Here is a 25,304-nt window from a genome sequence, read left to right as displayed (position 1 = left end):
GAATGAAAACAGGACTGTAAGCTGGGAGGAGATTTGGGGTCTCTTGGCCAACTCTGCCACAAATTGTGTTACCTTCAACTTCCCTGCCTGTAAAATGAAGTCATTGGTCCCTAAAATGAAATTTGGACTAACGGCAAATTAGCTAGCATTTGATTATACATCGATAGGTTCCCCATGTGATTTTAACGCGCAAATCAGATTTTGGAATCATTAGGTAGGTGATCTTATCTTATGAGTCTATCTTTTTCAACATGGAAAAATAAATTCGTTTTGCTGACCGAAAAAAAAAAAAAAAAAAAAAAAAAAAGAAGCTGGTCCTTAGCCTGTGTTGAGGAGCAACCTTTCCGAGGCCAGATGGAGCAGGGGGGCACCCTTCTTCAAATAATGGCTTTTAATTCTCAAACTAGAGTATTTCGAATTACAGAAGAAACCGGTTCTCTTCACATTCTTATCCTTGTGATGCAGCATTCCACTTGCAATTGGAAGCCGTTTAATATCAGAGAGAAACCATATTTATGAAAGTAATGAGGCTGCTCAGATGGCTGCAAACCAGCCTTCCTTACTGGTTTTATCACTGGTAATGTTATAAAGACAGTTATCCAGTTTCATGAATCTTGTAGGTTTGTTTTTCTTTTTTTGATGTTGTTGGTTTTTTTTTTTTTTCCAAATTCAGTATTGTAGAAAAATATGCTGCCCCAGAAGAGATGATTGGACACTCTCAAGCATGGTGTTGGACTTTGTCATCTCTTGCACAGCCATCTCCACACCTTAGTGCTTACCTCATGTTAGTTTTTTATATTCTGCAAAGACAAAACCAAAATCATCCAAATTTGACACAAATACCTGGGATACATCTTATTTGAGAAGTTTAACAAATGTCTGGATCACCTTTTCTTATATATTACGCAGGAAACACTGTGAAGTAAGTAAAGTTGGAATGCCCAAGTCAATGACCATTTGAATATTTACAAGTAGATTTGAGACAGGAATACTACCGGGTGGTCACAAGATAACTAATTCTAGGCAGCAGATTTACATGACTTGAGGCTATGGGCTGTTAAGACGCTGAAAAACCAGGGTGTGGACCAAGCTGGCTAAGACTGAGTGGACCTGATGTGGTGCTGGATTTGATGGAGGTTTTACCTAGGCCCTCATTATATGCTCATTAACATACTAAATCACACACCACCCAGTGCCATGACAGTTCTGAGACCAATATTTGATGTAAAAATGGATGGCACCACAGTTCCGAGAAATCTCCACCTTTACCCAGGAATTTTCATGAATATTCCACTCCTTGGTTAAAGAAACCCATCAAGATGAAACCCCAGAACCCATTGTTCTCTCTCGAGTATGCCCGAACTCCCCTTTCTTGAGTGTGTACTTTTTGCTTTGCAATAAATCTCTTCTTTCACTATTTGCTGACTCATCTTTGACTTTGTTCTCGAGATGGTGTCAAGAGCCTGGACACCACTGCTGGGGTCGAGATCCCACCAGTGTCCAGGGACCTCCCCCAGCCCACCAGTATCACGTTCTATTCCATTGTTCAAATCACAAAACATCGAGTGGAGAGTTCTCCTTGGAGACCATAAAGTAAAGATTCTGCGGTGTGGTGGCCAGTTAGGCCACTGGAAGCTTGGCAAAATATTGAAAATGAGGGATTAGGTGACAGGGTAGTAACTGCTGAATACTAAATACTTGATTCAGGCCCCATTCCCTGGAGATTGACAGGGAGACACATTGTCCAGGTGGTAATGGAGAAATACTTTCTGGGTATCTGACCAGCCTTTGTGGAAAGAACTGGCACCGTAATGCAGATGTAACTGCCTGATGGGTTCTTCCTGCCCAATGTACACACAAAATCAATTCAAGGAGACCATGGCGCTGCAGGAAACAGTTTCATTGACACAGGCCAGCCACGACATGTGGGAGACAGAGTTACTACTCAAACCAATCTCACTGAAGGCTTGGAGGTAAGGGGTTTTTCAAAGATAGTTTGTTGGGGCGGGGGCTAGGGCTTGCGCGGTGCTGATTGTTGGGGATGAAATCACAGGTGTGTGGAAAATGGCCCTCCTGCATGGAGTCAGCTTCTGGGTGGGGGCTAAGGGACTGGTTGATTTTCGGGCCAGATGGTGCCATCCAATAGTCAGAAATGCAAAAGCCTGAAAAGACATCTCAAGAGGCCAATTTTAGCTTCTACAATAGTGATGTTCTTCACAGAAGTAATTGGGGAAGCTGCGAATCTTGTGACTTCTGGAATAATGGCTGGTAATTATTTAACGAGGCATACATCTTAGCAGGAATCAGGCCCCTTTCATCGTCCTAACTTGGCGATCTTTCATTAGTTTTACAGGGGTAATTTAGTTTTGGGGAAGGTTATCATTTAAACCAGCCTTTTTGGCTGTCCCCAACCATTTTGTCACCAGGGATTGGTTTCGTGGAAGATACTTTTTCCATGGAAGGGGGTGGTGGATGGTTTCCAGATGAAACTGTTCCACCTCAGGTCATCAGGCATTAGTTACAGTCTCATAAGGAGTGCACAATCTGGATCACTCACATGAGCAGTTCCCAATAGGGCCTGAGCTCTGATGAGCATCTAATGCTCATGCTGATCTAACAAGAGGCAGAGCTCAGGTGGTAATGATTGAAAGCCTGCAGCTCACCTCCTGCTGTTCAGCTGGGTTCCTAACAAGCCATGGGCCAGTATCTGTCTTGTGGCCCTGGAGGTTGGGGACCCCTGATTTAAACTATAAACTCGATTTTTCCCAAAATTAGCTTGGGAGTAATTGCATAGGAATGAGCAAAGACAGCTAGCCGGTGAGGCTAGAACCAAGATGGAGTCAGCCATGTCAGCTTTCTCTTATTGTCATAATTTTGCAAAGGTAGTTTCTGAAGGACTACACTGGACACTTGTTAAAAACATGAGACAGATTTTATTGTATGTACTACAGTAGGCAAGAGAGACCAGCAGAGAACTGGGCTCAACCTCAAATACAGCAGGAGGAGTTGAAGATTATAGCCAATTGGCAAGATAAGAAAGTCGGTGGATGGAAAATTACTAAGAGGAACTTGATTAGCTATCAAAGGTGGTTGCGAAGACTCTTGCTAAACTAGACTCAACTGTATTGTTTCCTAAAATTGGACTTGGCAGGTGAAGAAGTTACAGAGAAAAGGGCTCAGAGGAAACTACTAAGGTTTGGTCAAAGATTGGAGTCCTTGTCAACTCTACATTGAAGCTTCTGCAAATAAACAAAGACCAACCAAATGAAAAAAAGCAAAGGCTCTTTATTCTGAGCTTGCTATAGCAGGGAGTCAGTCACTGTTATTTGCGTTTTGGCAGAGACTTGAAGGCAGTCATAAGGGTGGGAAAGCTTTTTAAAAAGAAAGGCTTCAGGGGCCGGGCACGGTGGCTCATGCATATAATCTCAGCACTTTGGGAGGCCCAGGTGGGTGGTCATGAGGTCAGGAGATCAAGACCATCTTGACTAACATGGTGAAACCCCAACTCTTCTAAAAAATTTACAAACAATTAGCCAGGCATGGTGGCAGTCACCTATAGTCCCAGCTACTCCAGAGGCTGAGGCAGGAGAATGGCATGAACCTGAGAGGCGAAGCTTGCAGTGAGTCGAGATCATGCCACTGCACTCCAGCCTGGGTGACAGAGCAAGACTGTGTCTCAAACAAACAAACAAACAAAGAAAAGCTTCAGGTATGCTTGGATTGGAGGCTGTCAGCATGGTGAAGCTCTGGATAGATGAAGAAAATCAAAATATTTTACCCCAGAATATATTCCTTTGGCATATTTTAAGATGCTGTCAGAGAGCCAGCAAACAGAAGTAACTCTGCAAAAGTGTCTTTTGTAGGGGAAATTTACACCTGCAGAGAATCTGCATTAATCCAGCCTTATCTTGTCAGGATTGAGAAATAAAAATAAGCCCTAGGACCTACAACCAACTGAATGGACTCCCTCTTGGCTGACAGGACTGCAGAGAAACCTCGAAAGTGGTTTCTGGGTGTGGCAGGCTAGGAGGTTAGACATGCCACCTTAAAACCTCCCCTCACTAATTGCCATTATGAGGCAGGAGAACAGCAGAGGGAATTGGAAGTTGGAAAAAAGGCAGAGTGAGTGAAAGCAGAAACAAAAGCAAGGTGATGGGGTGGGAGAGCAAGAAGCAAGATAAAAGGCAGAAGTTCAGCAGCCAAAACAAAAGGTAAGATTTAAAAAAGCAAGCAAGGCTGGGCACGGTGGCTCATGTCTGTAATCCCAGCACTTTGGAAGGCCAAGGCAGGCAGATCACCTGAGGTCAGGAGTTTGAGACCAGCTTCGCCAACATGGTGAAACCCTGTCTCTACTAAAAATACAAAAAATTAGCTGGGCGTGGTGGTGCACTCCTGTTCTCCCAGCTACTTGGGAGGCTGAGACAGGAGCATCGCTTGAACCCAGGAGGCGGAGGTTGCTGTGAGCCAAGATTGCACCACTGCACTCCAGACTGGGCAACAGAATGAGACTCTGTCTCAAAAAAAATAAAAAATAAAAAATGAAAAGAAAAGCAAGCAAGGACCCCATGGCCGGCGAGATCCAAACCAGTAAAGGGGCAGCTCCTCAGAGATAGGCATGTGCATTAGAGAAAAAATATATCCTTAACATGACTCCATATCATAATCAGCTCATTAAAACTCATGCATATGGACTGCATATCATGCATGTACTTAAAATTATGGGATGGAGGCAATGTGCAAGCACACAAGGGCCAAAGTAACTAAGCAACCCACCTATCAATCAAAAGGCAAACACTGGCTAACAATTAGACATCCTTGTGAAGAGAAGATAAAAAGCCACACATACAAAGACCCAAAGTACACCAAACTAATACTGATCTCACATCCCAGAGGTCAGCCCACTCTCCCCACTCCGAGAGTGTTACTGTGCTTAATAAATTTTTGCTTTGCTTTGCTGCTTTGTGTGTCATGTACAGTTCTTTGGGACACCAAGAGCCTGGAAATGCATGGCACCATCTTGTAAGAGTTAGGATTTTTTTTCCTAAGGTTTAACAAACCAAGCCTTTGGAAGATTTGCTTCGCTACTGTTATCAACCAACAGCCTGATGCTTTCCCTCCCTTTGTGGTTTTGACAAAACAAGCAAGAAGCATTCCCTCCTGATGAGAGACCACCGACCTAGGAATGATTCTGGCCAGACTACAGAGGACGTACAGCAAGGGTTTTCATGTCCTCTGCCTCAGCTTTTGACATCAGAGGGCCACAAACTCCACTCTCAGATGATTGCTAATGCCACCATTTTATGCACATGGGCCCCATGGAGAGGCATGCAGCTCAACTGCACACCTGCACATTTTCCTCTTATAAACATTTATATTGGAATATTATTTGGTACTGCTCCCATGAAAGATACATTTGCAGAATGGACTCAAATTAGAAGCATTATGTAAGCACTATAATGTAGCAATGTCGCATCCAGCTCTCTACACTATAGAAATGTCTGCAGTGTAAACATTTCCACAATGACCAAAGATATCTGTACAAGAATGGTGACTGCAGCATTCTTTGTAATCCTAAAACCATGAAACTAACGTCATCTCAAAAACATTTTTTTTTTTTGAGATGGAGTCTCACTATAATGCCCAGGCTGGAGTGTAGTGGTGCCATCTCAGCTCACTGCAGCCTCCACCTCCCAAGTTCAAACGATTCTCCTGCCTCAGCCTCCCAAGTAGCTGGGATTACAGGTGCATATGCCACCACACCTGGCTAACAAAAATATTTTGAAAAAGGTTAAATAAATCACGCATAAACTGAGGAAAAATACTGTTTTCAAAAATGATGGAGAAGATCACTATCGTGATGAATGATTCCACTGGTCACATTATTGATAGAGCAATCAGGAAACCCAGGCTCATCCTGGAGGTAATAGTGGACTCCCACTACTAAAATATGAAAAAATGGAGGTATGTAAATTACTCGTTTAAGCGTATAAGGGACTGAATTAGAATTTTATCACACCAGAAGTGGGTTCCTAGGTCTCCGTTTCAGGATTCCTTAGTTACACAGGTGTAAACCCGGCATTTCAGGAGATGCCCGGTTAAGAATCTGGTGGGGAAGGTGGGGGTCCTTGACATGCATCTGTCAGAAATTAGTGGCTTGGGACTTCGGGAAGATAAAATCTTCCCCATTTATCCAGCGATTGACAATGTGTGAATGCTTCAAAAGTTTCAATAAGCGTCCCTGGGTGGGCTTGAACCACCAACCTTTCGGTTAACAGCCGAACGCGCTAACCGATTGCGCCACAGAGACAAGCGCTTCCGACTCTACTGGGCATATAGGAAGGGCGCACTCACTGAACTTCCTCCGTTCCGTCTATTCTCAGGGCCCGCCCGGCAGGACCACTGAGCAAGGCCTTGGAAAACCAGAGAGATTAGAGCGGTGAGTCGCGCCGGTCACGTTGGACACCTGCGCGTTAGGAGATTCTGGAGCCAGAAGAACAGCCGAATTGCCTTCGCCCGCCCTGCCCCTCCCCTGCTTCAGAAGCTTCCAGAAACTCCCCGGTGGGCGACCCAGCCCGAGCTGCATGGGGCCCCAAGGGAAGCTGAACGCCCTGCGGGCTCCGGGGATGGTTCTTCCCGTTCTTTGCGCCGCCTTCACCCATTGAAGGAGCCTGTGCCCACCCTGCCCAGTCGCTGTGGGGGCCGCTGAGGAGCTTCCGCTGCCATCTTCAGATCTTGTTTTCCTCACAGGGGCTCCACCAGGGCAGGGATGGTGGTGAGGGTCGCTCGTGGGTCCCCTGGGGGGAGCAGGGTCTGGTACTCACCAGGGCTCACGACTAGGACTTGTCGAATGAATTGATCGTGGCCTTTAGCTTTTAGTCCTTTGAAGAGCCCTGAGAGCGGAAATCAACAGATTTTTTTCCATGGGGAAGTTCCTTTTACAAAGCGTTGATTTCTCAGCACCCCGCAGGACGGGAAACTGGCAGGGCCTCCGTCGCACCTTCTGCGCGGTGGAGCCGCGGGGGCTCAGCTGGGCGGTGGTCCGGCCGTGGGGCTGTAGGGCGAGAGCAGGTAAAGGGAAAAGCAAAAGCTGGGAAAGAAGACGGGGAGCGGTGGACCAGACATCCAGACCTCCTGAAATGCCCATGCAGAGGCACAGGCGGGATCTTCTGGAAGTGAGAATTGTTTTTGTTTGTTTGTTTATTGTAGCAGAATGGGGAAATGGAGAGAGAACCTGAAAGAGCCCCAAACTCGAGGACCTATTGCTTCCCAAGAATAACATCTTCCAGAAGAACCAGACAGAAAACTAGGCGTCTGGGAACCCTGAAATCCTTGCAGGAGTAGCATCATCATGACCCTCTGTGTTCCTTTTGGCAAAGGACTTGCCTCCATTGTTTGTTTGTTCAATTGTCTTGTCTGTTAAATAAATAAAACCCTTTTCATATACCTTCAAAATTACGTTGGTTTTATTATTTTATGATTATAAATAATGCTGCAGTCATCATTCTTGTACACTCTCATTGGCCACTGGTGTATTTCTATAGGGTGGATGCCTGGAGGGTAGTTGTTCCAGCATAGTGTTTCCATAGCTTTTATTTCATTCCGTTTTCTTTCCTTTGTTGCTTTATTAGCTATAACCCTTTTCTTATTTCAGAGGCTGCTTTAGGGTTTCTGGGATACATCTTTAATTTATCATAGTCTGCTTTCTAGTGTCATTATGCCCCCCTTTCTGGCCTTTATCCTAGTGTTACGTATTTTTACTTTATGCACTGTAAGCTTTGTGATTCATTCTTACTTTTATTTATTACGTCAAATATTTTTTGAAAGATTTAAATTATAAGAAAATGTGTAGTACATGATTTCTAAATGCCATTTCCAATATTCGTTTCTCTGTGTAGGTCCACATTTTTATCTGGTATCCTTTTGCTTCTGCCTGGAGGACTCTTAAGATTTCTTGTAGCGTGGGTTGGTGAATTCTTTTAGCTTTTGTATGTTTTTCAATGTCCTTATTTCACTCACAGTTTTGAAATTTTATTTTTACATAGAATTCTAGGCTAACTTTTTTTCTCTAGGTACTTTAAAAATGTTGCCATTTATGAAGCATTGTTATTTAAAGTATCATCTTTCTTTCATATGTTTGTAAATATGGCGTAAAGCCGGTTTCTTGTGTTGGTTATACAATTTTCAGAATGCGTATTTAAATTTAAAATATTAAATTGTACTAAAAAACTAAAAATATGAATCATGAATGTCCTGGATTCATCTTAAGTTCCAACAGTGCACTAAAAATGTGCCCAACCTGAGGGTCAAACCTACCTGCTGATGTAGAATTTGTGTTTGTGAGAGCCTAGTGATTTTCCTCACATCTGAATGTCTTCATTACAAAAGGAAACGTTTTTCTTTGCAAAAATACTTTACAATATTCTGACTTCAATTAAGTGCATTAAAAACAAATTTCTCAGTTGCATCCCTGAAATCCATCGAAAGCCCGGGAGAGACCATCAAGTGCTTCAGGATCAAGAGCTAAACGGGGGAGGACAAGCGGGGCTTCTTCACTAGGAGTCAAGCCAAAGTCAACTGATTTGGTCTCCAATGGAGAACGGAACTCGGTTCACCAGCGATGTGAGGACGCGGCCCAGAGGAGGCGGACTTTCTCTTCATGGTGCCTTCGGATAGGAAATATAGGATTTTCTTTCCCTTTGATCTATTTCCAACTCTCCCTTTCTATTTCTTCAAGACCTTTTTCGGATCCCTGGCTGCGAAGGACCTAAGGGGCCAGTGCCCTTCCCTACCAGTCCCTCCTTCACTAGGTGTCTTCAGAACCCAAACTCACCCGGAACATTACTGCCCGCTTCAGACAGCGAGAGGACCAAGGAGGGCTGTGGGTGCGGTGGGAACCACAGAGTCACGCGCACCTGTGCCCGTGGGCTCCTAGCAAATTGAATAAATGCCCCCTGAAGCTTCTCTGCAGGTCAGAGGGAAGGGGAGGGTGGCTGCCGACCTGGCGGGAGAAGCTTCAAGAAGCGTCGGGATGACCTGGCCCTGTCCCTGGGCCTTGAAGACAGGCCTGGCCAGGCCACTCCTGATTTGCACTCCTGATTTGCACTCCTGATTCACAGCCACTCCAGATTTGCACTCCAAATGTATAGTTTGATTGTAGAAATCACATCCCTTCAGCCTGCAAATGTGATAACTGCCCAAGAGACAGTGATGCCTAGATTCATAGATAATCCCCTTTCCCCCATCCTATATATAACTGGAGTCAACAGCAGCTGGAGGAAAATGGAAAGAACTTGAAATCAAGATTAAGTTAGAATAACACTGCTGTAGACAGTTTATCAGCTCTTCAGCATATGTCTGTTTTCCTTGAAGCATGAGCCTTTAGAAACCTCTGACAATAAAGTTTATTTTACACCCATTCCCTTGCCTATGATTTTTTCATACAAATCACAATTATAAATCTTTCTTCCTCCAGCTAAAAGCAGGAAACTCAATCATGAATGTGTTCACTACATGTATCCCACAGAATGAAAGCAACCAGTCTGAATGCATCACTTGATTCCAAAATCAAATGTTAGCACTCAGTGGTGCAACAACATGTATCTCCAACTCTGGAAGCCACAGGCAAGGTATTCCTGCTTCCTTGCAGGGAAACAGATCTATAAGCGGGTGGCAGTCTCACACATGTACATTCCTGGGAAACCCAAGGAAACAATGATTGTGACGCAGGGCAGGCAAGCCCCAAAACTGAAAGAGTTTTGCTAATGTCGGGCAACATGGTGAAAACCTGTCTCTACTAAAATACAAAAAAAAATTAGCCAGGCATGGCAGCATGCGCCTGTTATCCCAGCAACTCGGGAGGCTAAGCCAGGAGAATTGCTTGAACCCAGGAGGTGGTGGTTGCAGTGATTCAAGATTGTGTCACTGCATTCCAGCCTGGTGACAGAGCAAGACTCCATGTCAAAAAAAAAAAAAAAAAAAAAAGTCAGGAACTTGAAACTCCGACTCAGCCACTTATGTACTACCGTGTGACCTCAGGAAGATCACTCAACCTCTCTGCACTTCAATGTCCTCATCTATAAAATGGGAATGAACACAGTTCCTACCTCACAGGGAAGCTATGAATATTAGTTGAAATGAAATATACAAAGAGCCTAGCCCAGAGTAAACATCTAATAAATGCTGACTGCCACGACTGTGGTAATGGTTATTACAAGTGGCCTCTGTGTCCTCACAGGCCCTTGTACACAGTAGGTGTATTGAGTTGAACTGAAATTCAACTGAATTGAGCTGGATGGAAAGAGCAGGGCTGTCTCTCAGCTGCTGCCCCATCCCCGGCCAGGCCTCACCTCTCAGTGAACATCTTCACCTCACTGATCAACCGCCAGAACCCCACCACCTGCCTCCAGAGGAGGAGCAGGTGACTGTGCTCGTTGCTGAAGTAGGCATTGAAGGACTGGAGGGAAGACATGCCGAGGGAAGGGTTGGTGTGAGAGCGGGTTTACTCCCTCCCCCTGCTTCCCTCATCTCCGACCATCCCAGGAGGCACCGTCGTTCAGAGAGTGGGTCTTCCTGTGGGCCTGTACACGGAGCTGTGTTGCAGCGGCCACGCTCAGCTTCCCAAGCCTCATGGCTCCCTCCTGCACAGGGACCTGGGTTTCAAGTCCTCTTTTGGCTGCAAGAGGCAGCAAGGAAGGGCAAAAATGCAAGGGACCTAGCTTTGCATCCCAGCTGCCAGTTGCATGACTGTGGGCAGGTTACTTAACCACTCTTTATGTATTTATTCATTTGAAGACAGAGTCTTGCTTTGTTGTCCAGGATGGAGTGCAGTGGCATGATCTCTCAGCCTCTCGAATAGCTAGGACGACAGGTGTGTGCCACCACACCAGGCTAATTTTTGTATTTGTAGTAGAGATGGGGTTTCACCATGTTGGCCACACTGCTCTCGAACTCCTGACCTCAGGTGATCTGCCTGCCTCAGCCTCCCAAAGTGCTGGGATTACAGGCATGAGCCACCGCGACTGGCCTTAACCTCTCTAAAATGAGGAGGATGATAGCACATACCACACGCAGTTATCACGAGGAATAAAGGTCAATTCACATGGTACACATGGTACATGCTACACATTGATAAAGACCAGCTATTGTGATGACATCTGTTTACTTCTGCTAACATGCTCCCTTAGACAGTGCTCCCTCTCCCTCTCCAGGCTTCTGAGTCCTCCCTCCTCTGCAGTGCCACTTCCTCTTGAGTCCAGCTGGCCTCCCTGCACCCCCATGCCCACCTCCTCCTCGCACCTCCATGCCGCCTCCCACTGCTCCAGCTCCTTGCGGCTGCGTGTCCAGTCACTGGTCACCTTTCGTATCTCCTCAGAGCCTGGTTGGCCAAACCTGCCTGGTCCAGCTGTTCTCGGAGCATGGCATTCACCTGGGCCAGGCTGGCACTCCTGAATGGGGCACAGGGGATCAGTAGGCGCTCGCCCAGGGGGCCATCCTGCCAGCCCTGGCCCTCCCTGCTGCTCCTCCTCCAGCCAGATGAGGGCACTCTCCAGGCCTCGACTGTGTTCTGTGCCCTGGGTGAGAGAGAGGTTAAAGCACCAGGCTGGGCAGGTGGAGGACAGGGCCTGCCCCTACCCCACCCTGGCACCCACCCTCAGCCGCTGCTGCTCCAGCTCTCCGGATCTCTCCAACAGCTGCTACAGCTCCGAGAACCTCTTCTCGTACTGGAGAATCTGGGGATTGAGAGCCCCAAAGGCCTGCTTTCTTCCCAGAGAACAGCGTTCCCAGAGAACAGCGTCAGACTGCGTAGTTTCTACGCTAGCACAGAAATCCTACCAACTCCTGTGGGGGCTGCGCTTGGAAGCAGAGGCTGTGTAAGAGGTGACTGGGGGGTAGGAAAAAACACGAAGATTTTCACACAGCGTGAGAAACCAAGAAACTGGGGAACACGGACCAATCCCCGCAAAAAGCAGCCAGGATAGAAAGGGAAGAGCTGGGCGGACTTCACCCTTGTTAGCTTGTGTTATAACGCCAATAAGACTGATGCTCACTTTTTCTCCCACCGCGGATAGACTACATGTTACTTTCTATTCCCCAGTTTCCCACTGTAGGATTAACACTTAAGGCTAAAACACAAATAAAGAAAGAAACAAAAGAAAAAAAACAACCGTAACGTACAGCCTATTCTTCCGACTATATAAAGTCAGGGGAAAGCGCGAACGCAGTCCCCCACTACCACAAATTATGCAGTCGAGTTTCCCACATTTGGGGAAATCGCAGGGGTCAGCACATCCGGAGTGCAATGGATAAGCCTCGCCCTGGGAAAACCACCTTCGTGATCATGGTATCTCCCCTGCCAGGTAAGTATGAGATCTTCTGCCTCTGCCCCGCCACAGCCTCATACGCCTCACTCTTTACACACACGGTCACTTCCCCTGCGCACTCCCGAGACCTTGCCAGCCCTCACACACAGCTGGGATTTTCAGTTCTGATCGGCGGTCCTAAACCCGCTCCCACGGCACGGGAACTCCTTCGTGGCGAAGCAGCAAGTGGCGAAGCAGCAGCCCCTGCGCTGCCTCATCTACATAGAAGTCGCCCTATCCGTGATGTCACCGACAGTGCCTTGCCAAGTCCCCGTCTGCCTTTCTGCCACTCAACCGACCAATCCGCTGCCAGAGCCGGCAAGGGGAAATGACGTCTGCCTCTCCCTTTTTCTCTCCCTCCCCTGCATCTGCTCTCTCCCAAAGAAGCTGGTCTTTAGCCTGTGTTGAGAAGCAACCTTTCGGAGGCCAGATGGAGCTGGGGGGCACCCTTCTTCAAATAATGGCTTTTAATTCTCAAACTAGAGTGTTTCAGATTACAGAAGAAACCGGTTCTCTTCGCGTCCTTATCCTTGTGATGTAGCATTCCACTTGCAATTGGAAGCCGTTTAATATCAGAGAGAAACCATATTTATGAAAGTAAAGAGGCTGCTCAGATGACTGCAAACCAGCCTTCCTTACTGGTTTTATCACTGGTAATCTTATAAAGACAGTTGTCCAGTTTCATCAATCTTGTAGGTTTGTTTTTCTTTTTTTGATGTTGTTGGTTTTTTTTTTTTTCCAAATTCAGTATTGTAGAAAAATATGCTGCCCCAGAAGAGATGATTGGACACTCTCAAGCATGGTGTTGGACTTTGTCATCTCTTGCACAGCCATCTCCACACCTTAGTGCTTACCTCATGTTAGTTTTTTATATTCTGCAAAGACAAAACCAAAATCACCCAAATTTGACACAAATACCTGGGACACATCTTATTTGAGAAGTTTAACAAATGTCTGGATCATCTTTTCTTATATATTATGCAGGAAACACTGTGAAGTAAGCAAAGTTGGAATGCCCAAGTCAATGACCATTTGAATATTTACAAGTAGATTTGAGACAGGAATACTACCGGGTGGTCACAGGATAACAAATTCTAGGCAGCAGATTTACATGACTTGAGGCTATGGGCTGTTAAGACGCTGAAAAACCAGGGTGTGGACCAAGCTGGCTAAGACTGAGTGGACCCACTGTGGTGCTGGATTTGATGGAGGTTTTACTTAGGCCCTCATTATATGCTCATTAACATACCAAATCACACACCCACCGGTCCCATGACAGTTCTGAGACCAATATTTGATGTAAAAATGGATGGCACCGCGGTTCCGAGAAATCTCCACCTTTACCCAGGAATTTTCATGAATATTCCACTCCTTGGTTAAAGAAACCCATCAAGATGAAACCCCAGAACCCATTGTTCTCTCTCAAGTATGCCCGAACTCCCCTTTCTTGAGTGTGTACTTTTTGCTTTGCAATAAATCTCTTCTTTCACTATTTGCTGACTCATCTTTGACTTTGTTCTCGAGATGGTGTCAAGAGCCTGGACGCCATGGCTGGGGTCGAGATCCCACCAGTGTCCGGGGACCTCCCCCAGCCCACCAGTATCAGATTCTATTCCGTTGTTCAAATCACAAAACATCGAGTGGAGAGTTCTCCTTGGAGACCATAAAGTGAAGATTCTGTGGTGTGGTGGCCAGTTAGGCCACTGGAAGCTTGGCAAAATATTGAAAATGAGGGATTAGGTGACAGGGTAGTAACTGCTGAATACTAAATACTTGATCCAGGCCCCATTCCCTGGAGATTGACAGGGAGACACATTGTCCAGGTGGTAGTGGAGAAATACTTTCTGGGTATCTGACCAGCCTTTGTGGAAAGAACTGGCATCGTCCTGCAGATGTAACTGCCTGATGGGTTCTTCCTGCCCAATGTACACACAAAATCAATTCAAGGAGACCATGGCACTGCAGGAAACAGTTTCATTGACACAAGCCAGCCACGACATGTGGGAGACAGAGTTATTACTCAAACCAATCTCACTGAAGGCTTGGAGGTAAGGGGTTTTTCAAAGATAGTTTGTTGGGGAGGGGGCTAGGGCTTGCGCTGTGCTGATTGTTCGGGATGAAATCACAGGGGCATGGAAAATGGCCCTCCTGCATGGAGTCAGCTGCTGGGTGAGGGCTAAGGGACTGGTTGATTTTCGGGCCAGATGGTGCCATCCAATGGTCAGAAATGCAAAAGCCTGAAAAGACATCTCAAGAGGCCAATCTTAGCTTCTACAATAGTGATGTTCTTCACAGCAGTAATTGGGGAAGCTGTGAATCTTGTGACTTCTGGAATAATGGCTGGTAATTATTTAACGAGTCATACATCTTATCAGGAATCAGGCCCCTTTCATCGTCCTAACTTGGTGATCTTTCATTAGTTTTACAGGGGTTATTTAGTTTTGGGGAAGGTTATCATTGAAACCAGCCTTTTTGGCTGTCCCCAACCTTTTTGTCACCAGGGACTGGTTTCGTGGAAGATACTTTTTCCATGGAAGGGGGTGGTGGATGGTTTCCAGATGAAACTGTTCCACCTCAGGTCATCAGGCATTAGTTACAGTCTCATAAGGAGTGCACAATCTGGATCACTCACATGAGCAGTTCCCAATAGGGCCCGAGCTCTGATGAGCATCTAACGCTCATGCTGTTCTGACAAGAGGTGGAGCTCAGGTGGCAATGCTTGAAAGCCTGCAGCTCACCTCCTGCTGTTCGGCTGGGTTCCTGACAGGCCATGGACTAGTACCTGTCTTGTGGCCCTGAAGTTTGGGGACCCCTGATTTAAACTATAAACTCGATTTTTCCCAAAAATAGCTTGGGAGAAATTGCATAGGAATGAGCAAAGACAGCTAGCCTGTGAGGCTGGAACGAAGATGGAGTCAGCCATGTCAGCTTTCTCTTATTGTCATAATTTTGTAAAGGTAGTTTCTGAGGGTCTACACTGGACACTTGTTAAAAACATGAGACAGATTTTATTGTATGTACTACAGTAGGCAAGAGAGACCAGCAGAGAACTGGGCTCAACCTCAAATACAGCAGGAGGAGTTGAAGATTATAGCCAATTGGCAAGATAAGAAAGTCAGTGGATGGAAAATTACTAAGAGGAACTTGATTAGCTATGAAAGGTGGTTGCGAAGACTCTTGATAAACTAGACTCAACAGTATTGTTTCCTAAAATTGGACTTGGCAGGCGAAGAAGTAACAGAGAAAAGGGCTCAGAGGAAACTACTAAGGTTTGGTCAAAGATTGGAGTCCTTGTCAACTCTACATTGAAGCTTCTGCAAATAAACAAAGACCACCCAAATGAAAAAAAGCAAAGGCTCTTTATTCTGAGCTTGCTATAGCAGGGAGTCAGTCACTGTTATTTGCGTTTTGGCAGAGACTTGAAGGCAGTCATAAGGGTGGGAAAGCTTTTTAAAAAGAAAGGCTTCAGGGGCTGGGCACGGTAGCTCATGCATGTAATCTCAGCACTTTGGGAGGCCCAGGTGGGTGGTCACAAGGTCAGGAGATCAAGACCATCCTGACTAAGATGGTGAAACCCCATCTCTTCTAAAAAATTTGCAAACAATTAGCCAGGCATGGTGGCAGTCACCTATAGTCCCAGCTACTCCAGAGGCTGAGGCAGGAGAATGTCATGAACCTGGGAGGTGAAGCTTGCAGTGAGTCGAGATCACGCCACTGCACTCCAGCCTGGGTGACAGAGCGAGACTGTGTCTCAAACAAACAAACAAACTAACAAAGAAAAGCTTCAGGTATGCTTGGATTGGAGGCTGTCAGCATGGTGAAGCTCTGGATAGATGAAGAAAATCAAAATATTTTACCCCAGAATATACTTCTTTGGCATATTTTAAGATGCTGTCAGAGAGCCAGCAAACAGAAGTAACTCTGCAAAAGTGTCTTTTGTAGGGGAAATTTACACCTGCAAAGAATCTGCATTAATCCAGCCTTATCTTGTCAGGATTGAGAAATAAAAATAAGCCCTAGGACCTACAACCAACTGAATGGACTCCCTCTTGGCTGACAGGACTGCAGAGAAACCTTGAAAGTGGTTTCTGGATGTGGCAGGCTAGGAGGTTAGACATGCCACCTTAAAACCTCCTCTCACTAACTGCCATTATGAGGCAGGAGAACAGCAGAGGGAATTGGAAGTTGGATAAAAGGCAGAGTGAGTGAAAGCAGAAAGAAAAGCAAGGTGACGGTGTGGGAGAGCAAGAAGCAAGATAAAAGGCAGAAGTTCAGCAGCCAAAACAAAAGGTAAGATTTTAAAAAGCAAGCAAGGCTGGGAACGGTGGCTCATGCCTGTAATCCCAGCACTTTGGGAGGCCAAGGCAGGCAGATAACTTGAGGTCAGGAGTTTGAGACCAGCCTGGCCAACATGGTGAAATCCCTTCTCTACTAAAAATACAAAAAATTAGCTGGGCATGGTGGTGCACTCCTGTACTCCCAGCTAATTGAGAGGCTGAGACAGGAGCATCACTTGAACCCAGGAGGCGGTGGTTGCAGTGAGCCGAGATTGCACCACTGCACTCCAGCCTGGGCAACATAATGAGACTCTGTCTCAAAAAAAAAAAAAAAGGAAAAGCAAGCAAGGACCCCATGGCCGGCGAGATCCAAACCAGTAAAGGGGCAGCTCCTCAGAGATACGCATGTGCATTAGAGAAAAATAGCATCCTTAACATGACTCCATATCATAATCAGCTCATTAAAACTCATGCATATGGACTGCATATCATGCATGTACTTAAAATTATGGGATGGAGGCAATGTGCAAGCACACAAGGGCCAAAGTAACTAAACAACCCACCTATCAATCAAAAGGCAAACACTGGCTAATGATTAGACATCCTTGTGAAGGGAAGAAAAAAAGCCACACATAGAAAGACCCAAAGTACACCAAACTAATACTGATCTCACATCCCAGAGGTCAGCCCACTCTCCCCACTCCGAGAGTGTTACTGTGCTTAATAAATTTTTGCTTTGCTTTGCCGCTTCGTGTGTCATGTACAGTTCTTTGGGACACCAAGAGCCTGGAAATGCATGGCACCATCTTGTAAGAGTTAGGATTGTTTTTCCTAAGGGTTAACAAACCAAGCCTTTGGAAAGATTTGCTTCACTACTGTTATCAACCAACAGCCTGATGCTTTCCCTCCCTTTGTGGTTTTGACAAAACAAGCAAGCAGCATTCCCTCCTGATAAGAGACCACCGACCTAGGAATAATTCTGGCCAGACTACAGAGGACGTACAGCAAGGGTTTTCATGTCCTCTGCCTCAGCTTTTGACATCAGAGGGCCACAAACTCCACTCTCAGATGATTACTAATGCCACCATTTTATGCACATGGGCCCCATGGAGAGTCACGCAGCTCAACTGCACACCTGCACATTTTCCTCTTATAAACATTTATATTGGAATATTATTTGGTGCTGCTCCCATGAAAGATACATTTGCAGAATGGACGCTAATTAGAAGCATTATGTAAGCAATATAATGTAGCAATGGCGCATCCAGCTTTCTACACTACAGAAATGTCTGCAGTGTAAACATTTCCACAATGACCAAAGATATCTGTACAAGAATGGTGACTGCAGCGTTCTTTGTGATCCTAAAACCATGAAACTAACGTCATCTCAAAAACATTTTTTTTTTTTTTGAGATGGAGTCTCACTGTAATGCCCAGGCTGGAGCGTAGTGGTGCCATCTCAGCTCATTGCAGCCTCCACCTCCCAAGTTCATACGATTCCCCTGCCTCAGCCTCCCAAGTAGCTGGGATTATAGGTGCATGCCACCACACCTGGCTAACAAAAACATTTTGAAAAGGGTTAAATCATGCATAAACTGAGGAAAAATACTGTTTTCAAAAATGATGGAGAAGATCACTATCGTGATGAATGATTCCACTGGTCACGTTATTGATAGAGCAATCAGGAAACCCAGGCTCATCCTGGAGGTAATAGTGGGCCCCGACTACTAAAATATGAAAAAATGGAGGTTTGTAAATTACTCGTTTAAGCGTATAAGGGACTGAATTATAATTTTATCACACCAGAAGTGGGTTCCTAGGTCTCTGTTTCAGGATTCCTTAGTTACACAGGTGTAAACCCGGCATTTCAGGAGATACCCGGTTAAGAATCTGGTCGGGAAGGTGGGGGCTCTTGACATGGATCAATCATAAATTAGTGGCTTGGGACTTCGGGAAGATAAAATCTTCCCCATTTATCTAGTGATTGACAATGCGTGAATGCTTCAGAAGGTCCAATAGGCGTCCCTGGGTGGGCTCGAACCACCAACCTTTCGGTTAACAGCCGAACGCGCTAACCGATTGCGCCACAGAGACAAGCGCTTCCGACTCTACTGGGCATATAGGAAGGGCGCACTCACTGAACTTCCTCCGTTCCGTCTATTCTCAGGGCCCGCCCGGCGGGACCACTGAGCAAGGCCTTGGAAAACCAGAGAGATTAGAGCGGTGAGTCGCGCCGGTCACGTTGGACACCTGCGCGTTAGGAGATTCCGGAGCCAGAAGAACAGCCGAATTGCCTTCGCCCGCCCTGCCCCTCCCCTGCTTCAGAAGCTTCCAGAAATCCCCCGGTCGGCGACCCAGCCAGAGCCGCCTGGGGGCCCAAGGGAAGCTGAACGCCCTGCGGGCTCCGGGGATGGTTCTTCCCCTTCTTCGCGCCGCCTTCACCCATTGAAGGAGCCTGTGCCCACCCTGCCCAGTCGCTGTGGGGGCCGCTGAGGAGCTTCCGCTGCCACCTTCAGATCTTGTGTTCCTCACAGGGGCTCCACCAGGGCAGGGATGGTGGTGAGGGTCGCTCGGGGGTCCCCTGGGGGGAGCAGGGTCTGGTACTCACCAGGGCTCACGACTAGGACTTGTCGAATGAATTGATCGTGGCCTTTAGCTTTTAGTCCTTTGAAGAGCCCTGAGAGCGGAAATCAACAGACTTTTTTCCATGGGGAAGTTCCTTTTACAAAGCGTTGATTTCTCAGCACCCCGCAGGGCGGGCAACTGGCAGGGCCTCCGTCGCACCTTCTGCGCGGTGAAGCCGCGGGGGCTCAGCTGGGCGGTGGTCCGGCAGTGGGGCTGTAGGGCGAGAGCAGGTAAAGAAAGGGAAAAGCAAAAGCTGGGAAAGAAGACGGGGAGCGGTGGACCAGACATCCAGACCTCCTGAAATGCGCATGCAGAGGCACAGGCGGGATCTTCTGGAAGTGAGAATTGTTTTTGTTTGTTTGTTTATTGTAGCAGAATGGGGAAATGGAGAGAGAACCTGAAAGAGCCCCAAACTCGAGGACCTATTGCTTCCCAAGAATAACATCTTCCAGAAGAACCAGACAGAAAACTAGGCGTCTGGGAACCCTGAAATCCTTGCAGGAGTAGCATCATCATGACCCTCTGTGTTCCTTGTGGCAAAGGACTTGCCTCCATTGTTTGTTTGTTCAATTGTCTGTTAAATAAATAAAACCCTTTTCATATATCTTTGAAATTATGTTGGTTTTATTATTTTATGATTATAAATAATGCTGCAGTCATCATTCTTGTACACTCTCATTGGCCACTGGTGTATTTCTGTAGGGTGGAAGCCTGGAGGGTAGTTGTTCCAGCATAGTGTTTCCATAGCTTTTATTTCATTCCGTTTTCTTTCCTTTGTTGCTTTATTAGCTATAACCCTTTTCTTATTTCAGAGGCTGCTTTAGGGTTTCTGGGATACATCTTTAATTTATCATAGTCTGCTTTCTAGTATCACTATGCCTCCCTTTCTGGCCTTTATCCTAGTGTTATGTATTTTTACTTTATGCACTGTAAGCTTTAAAAAGCGATTCATTCTTACTTTTATTTATTACGTCAAATATTTTTTGAAAGATTTAAATTATAAGAAAACGTGTAGTACATGCTTTCTAAATGCCATTTCCAATATTCGTTTCTCTGTGTAGGTCCACATTTTTATCTGGTATCCTTTTGCTTCTGCCCGGAGGACTCTTAAGATTTCTTGTAGTGTGGATTGGTGAATTCTTTTAGCTTTTGTATGTTTTCAATGTCCTTATTTCACTCACAGTTTTGAAATTTTATTTTTGCATAGAATTCTAGGTTGACTTTTTTTCTCTAGGTACTTTAAAAATGTTGCCATTTAGGAAGCATTGTCATTTAAAATATCATCTTTCTTTCCTATGTTTGTAAATATGGTGTAAAGCCGGTTTCTTGTGCTGGTTATACAATTTTCAGAATGCGTATTCAAATTTAAAATATTAAATTGTACTAAAAACCTGAAAACATGAATCATCAATGTCCTAGATTCATCTTAAGTTCCAACAGTGCACTGAAAATATGCCCAACCTGAGGGTCAAACCTACCTGCTGACGTGGAATTTGTGTTTGTGAGAGCCTAGTGATTTTCCTCACATCTGAATGTCTTCATTGCAAAAGGAAACGTTTTTCTTTGCAAAAATACTTTACAATATTCTGACTTCAATTAAGTGCATTAAAAACAAATTTCTCAGTTGCATCCCTGAAATCCATCGAAAGCCCGGGAGAGAAAATCAAGTGCTTCAGGATCAAGAGCTAAGCGGGGGAGGACAAAGTGAGGCTTCTTCACTAGGTGTCAAGCCAAAGTCAACTGATTTGGTCTCCAATGGAGAACAGAACTCGGTTCACCAGCGATGTGAGGACGCGGCCCAGAGGAGGCGGACTTTCTCTTCATGGTGCCTTCAGATAGGAAATCTAGGATTTTCTTTCCCTTTGATCAACTTCCAACTCTCCCTTTCTATTTCTTCAAGACCTTTTTCGGATCCCTGGCTGCGAAGGACCTAAGGGGCCAGTGCCCTTCCCTACCAGTCCCTCCTTCACTAGGTGTCTTCAGAACCCAAACTCACCCAGAACATTACTGCCCGCTTCAGACAGCGAGAGGACCAAGGAGGGCTGTGGGTGGGGTGGGAACCAGAGAGTCACGTGCGCCTGCGCTCGTGGGTTCCTAGCAAATTGAATAAATGCCCCCAGAAGCTTCTCTGCAGGTCAGAGGGAAGGGGAGGGTGGCTGCCGACCTGGCGGGAGAAGCTTCAAGAAGCGTCGGGATGACCTGGCCCTGTCCCTGGGCCTTGAAGACAGGCCTGGCCAGGCTGATTTTGACGGGTAGGCCCAAAGAAAAGTTTCAAGTGTGGCCCAAACCCTGACCCCGAGATTAAGGCTCTTAAATGTCTGACGGTTTTGAGAATCATCAGTAGAATCGATCCTGCCTGTATCAGGAGACTCCATTGCCAAAATTCAGACACCAAGAAAGAGAAAGTTTGGGCAGATCAAAATCTGTAATTAACCAAACAGGAAACATAAGTTTTCTGACAAATTGGATGTGTGCTGTGAGAAAAAGACTAGCCACAAGGAGAACCTGGTGTTTTGGCTTGAGTGTAGGGAAGAATGGAGTTGCCACCAACAATGGTGCATTGAAACGGCAGGTGCATCAGGCTGTAGATGTGAAGGAATTAAAAATATTTTACCCCAAAATACACTTCTTGGACATATTTTGAGATGCCTCTTCAGAAAGCCAGCTGCAGAGGTAGCCTTGCAAAGTTGTCTTTTGTCGAGGAGATTTGCATCTGTAGGGAATCTGCATTGATACAGCCATGTCTTTCCTTGCGCAGATCTAGGAAAGATTAACAGAAAGTCTGACACCTGTAAAGGTCTGAAAGAAACTTTTAGGGTTTATTCTTTCTGAGAGTTGCTACCTGTAAGGTTTCATTTACATATTAAGACCACCTTCGCTAGCCGAGCCTCATTTTCTCTCCCTCCCATCACTTGTCTTGCCCACAATAATTGGATATACCTCTGACTCTGGTTGCACCTGGTTTTGGCCATGCTTTGAGCCATCATTCATTCTGTTACCTCGAGATGGTATATAAGCTTCTGCATCCCATTGTGGGTAGGGGAGGGTAATCACTCTGTGACTCTCCCTATGCACATGTTGGTACATTTTATGCCTTTTCCCCAATTAATCTGCCTTTTGTGACTTGATTTTTGAGTGAAACTTCAGAGGGTTATGAGGGAGGGTTTCCATTGGCCCCTACAGTTTTGGAGCTGTAAGCAGGATAGGAAAGCTCTGCTCTTCTGGAAGCTGCAGTGAAGAACCCAGCATCTGATCAGCTGTCATAAGGGTAAGAGTTTTTTTTTACCAGCCAGGCTCCCGGCCTCCTTCTCTGTGTGGAATCTCATCAAGTGGACAGTAAAAATCACTGTTTCTTTCTTTTCCCTCTCCAAAATCTTGATTAATTGGAGAAAAGGATTTGTGTGACTAGTCTTGGGTGTAGTGACTCTGGTGTGCTTTTTGGTACTTTGTGTACCAATTCTTATTGTTTAATCCCTTTCTTCCCTGAAATTGTCTGTTCCTTTGTCTTTGTCTCTATGTGTTATTCTGTCATAAAAGGGGGTACCGGTTGAGGTTCCTTCTCATCTTATTTTATGTGCTTGAGAGCTTGACTTGTGACCAAGTGGGAGCGCTTTCTCTCGGTTTCCACTATCTGGAAAGAGGTGGTAACTTTCAGGTCATACTAGGAGGCCTGTCTGAAAATGGCTGGGAACCCCAGCACCCTTTTTATTCTGACCATGTCAAGATCTTGGGGTTTGTCTTAAGAAGTCCCATCCCTTTGAGGCTTTTGTCATCTCAACTCTTGTTGCCTGGTTCGTTCTAGGAAAGCTCAATCCCAAGATGGCCTACATGGTATTATAGATTCAAGGTCTGTGACTGGAAGCCCCCACAAATTTGTGGGTTACTGGAGGCAAACATCATCCTTACCCATCTGTGGTCTACTCTTTGCATTGAACTTTTTTCTTGCAGGGGAATCTTTGGGATTGCCTCTTCTATGCCCTTCCCAGGAAGTTAACCTGGAAAATGACATCCTGGGATTTCCACAAAGGAGCTATTTGGTTGAATTGCTATTGCAATAATTACACCATTGGAAATTCTAATTGCCAATGGCCTGAAGATGAATCCCTTAAATTAGACACGTGAATTTAAAAAAAAAGATTTTAGAGATCTCTTATTTTGACAGTTGATAGGAAGATCAAATTAAAACAAACACACATAGTAGTGTCATGGCTACCCTGAAAAATTCTCTTGACAATACTATGTGTGTTGTGTAGGGAAAAAATTTCTCTTGACTAAATTAAAGAGCAAAATTTGATCCAAAACAAAGTTAAAATTCTTCATAAGCTCAAACTGCCTGCTCTGGATCCCTTCCAGGATTCCCAGTAAAGTCTGCTCCACCTTGCAGTTCGGTACTGAACTTCTGTGGTTTGCTGCCATAGCCTGGGCTCCATTTCCAGTCAGGAACCCAGTTTATTTTGGCTTGATATTTCTGTGACTTTGGACTTTTTGGAATATCCATTTATTGATCCTTTTCCCTTTCACAGGCAGCTTTTGTTTGTTTGTTTATGAAGACAGAGTCTCACTCTATCACCCAGGCTGGAGTGCAGTGGTGAGATCTTGGCTTACTGCAACCTCTGCCTCCCAGGTTCAAGTGATTCTCCCACCTCGGTCTCTCAAGTAGCTGGGATTACAGTCACCCACCACCACGCCTGGCTAATTTTTGTATTTTTAATAGAGACAGGGTTTTGCCATGTTGGCCAGGCTGATCTTGAGCTCCTGACCTCAAGTGATCTGCCTGCGTCAGTCACCCAAAGTGTTGGGATTATAGATATGAGCCACCCCTCCTGGTTGTTGGCAGCTTTTGATTTCCTGTCCTTCCAGCTTCCAAGGTTTCTGATGAGAAATCTGTTGATAATCTTATTAAAGTTTTCTTGCATGTGACCAGTTGCTTTTCTCTTACCAATTTAAAGATTCTCTGTCTTTGACTTTTGAAAGTTTGATTATAATGTGTTTTGGTGTAGGTCTCTTTAAGTGTATCTTACTTGGAGTTTGTTAGGCTACTGTGTTTGTATTCTTGTCTTTCATCAAATTTGGGAAGTTTTCAGCCATTATTTCTTCAAATATTCTCTTTTGTTCTTCTCTCCCTCTTCTTTAGAAATTCCACAATGCAAGGCTGGGAGCGGTAACTCATGCCTGTAATCCCAGCATTTTGGGAGGCTGAAGTGGGAGGATCACCTGAGGTCAGGAGTTTGAGACCTGCCTGAACAACATGGAGAAACCCCATCTCTACTAAAAATACAAAATTAGCCAGGCATGGTGGTGCATGCCTGCAATCCCAGCTACTCGGGAAGCTGAGGTGGGAGAATTGCTTGAAACCAGGAGGCAGAGGTTGCGGTGAGCTGCGATCATGCCATTGCATTCCAGTCTGGGCAGCAAAAATGAAACTCCATCCCCCCTCCCATCCCCCCAAAACAACAACAACAACAAAGAAATTCCACAATGCATATGTTGGTCCACTTGATGGTCACTTAGGCTCTGTTCACTTTTCTTCAATCTTTTTTTAATTCTGTTCCTCAGACTGGATGATTTCCATTGCCTTATCTAAAGGTTCACTGATTGTTTCTTCTGCCTGCTCAGCTTTCTTCAAATTTGACTTTGAATCCATCTAGTTAATATTTTATCAAAGCAGAAATTATTCTGGAAAAGCCTCCTTCACATTGCAGCCATTGGACATGATAATACATGTGATGAGCTGCCATTTGTTGAGAATCATGTGAAAATTAAGCTTCTGCCCCATCACAGTAAAGTTCCAGCCCTGAGTCCCCACGGTTTTCTCCCTAGGCTAAGATAGAAAGGAAGAGCATGAAATGTGCAGAGAGCATTCTCTTAAGCAAACATATATAACTTGCCTAAATTGTAATTATTTCCTGGAACAGGATGCACCTCTAACTTCTACAGGCAGATCATAGATTTCATTGTCCAGCTGTATAATGAATTCTTCTTCTCAGAGAAGAATACTAGAGACTCCCCTCAGCTTGCCTGAATCAAAATTCCAGAGGTAAGC

The 25,304-nt window shown here is 45.4% G+C and overlaps 1 long non-coding RNA gene and 3 other non-coding genes across 4 annotated transcripts; 1 reads left to right on the top strand and 3 right to left on the bottom strand.

Moving 5' to 3' along the window:
- Nucleotides 1-6,233: 6,233 nt before the first annotated feature.
- On the bottom strand, nt 6,234-6,307 carry TRNAN-GUU (transfer RNA asparagine (anticodon GUU)). The gene has a single exon. It is a non-coding gene; the product is annotated as a tRNA-Asn (tRNA).
- Nucleotides 6,308-12,200: 5,893 nt separating this feature from the next.
- Nucleotides 12,201-12,364, bottom strand: LOC112131612 (U1 spliceosomal RNA). Its single transcript, XR_002913628.1, has one exon. It is a non-coding gene; the product is annotated as a U1 spliceosomal RNA (small nuclear RNA).
- Nucleotides 12,365-14,367: 2,003 nt separating this feature from the next.
- LOC129059695 (uncharacterized) lies at nt 14,368-20,535 on the top strand. Its single transcript, XR_008525716.1, has 3 exons — nt 14,368-14,407; nt 18,804-18,859; nt 19,634-20,535. It is a non-coding gene; the product is annotated as an uncharacterized LOC129059695 (long non-coding RNA).
- Nucleotides 18,657-18,730, bottom strand: TRNAN-GUU (transfer RNA asparagine (anticodon GUU)). Its single transcript has one exon. It is a non-coding gene; the product is annotated as a tRNA-Asn (tRNA).
- Nucleotides 20,536-25,304: the final 4,769 nt, after the last annotated feature.

The sequence above is a fragment of the Pongo abelii genome, chromosome 1, assembly GCF_028885655.2.
Source record: "Pongo abelii isolate AG06213 chromosome 1, NHGRI_mPonAbe1-v2.0_pri, whole genome shotgun sequence".
NCBI lineage: Eukaryota > Metazoa > Chordata > Mammalia > Primates > Hominidae > Pongo > Pongo abelii.
This window is presented reverse-complemented; position numbering and strand designations above follow the sequence as displayed.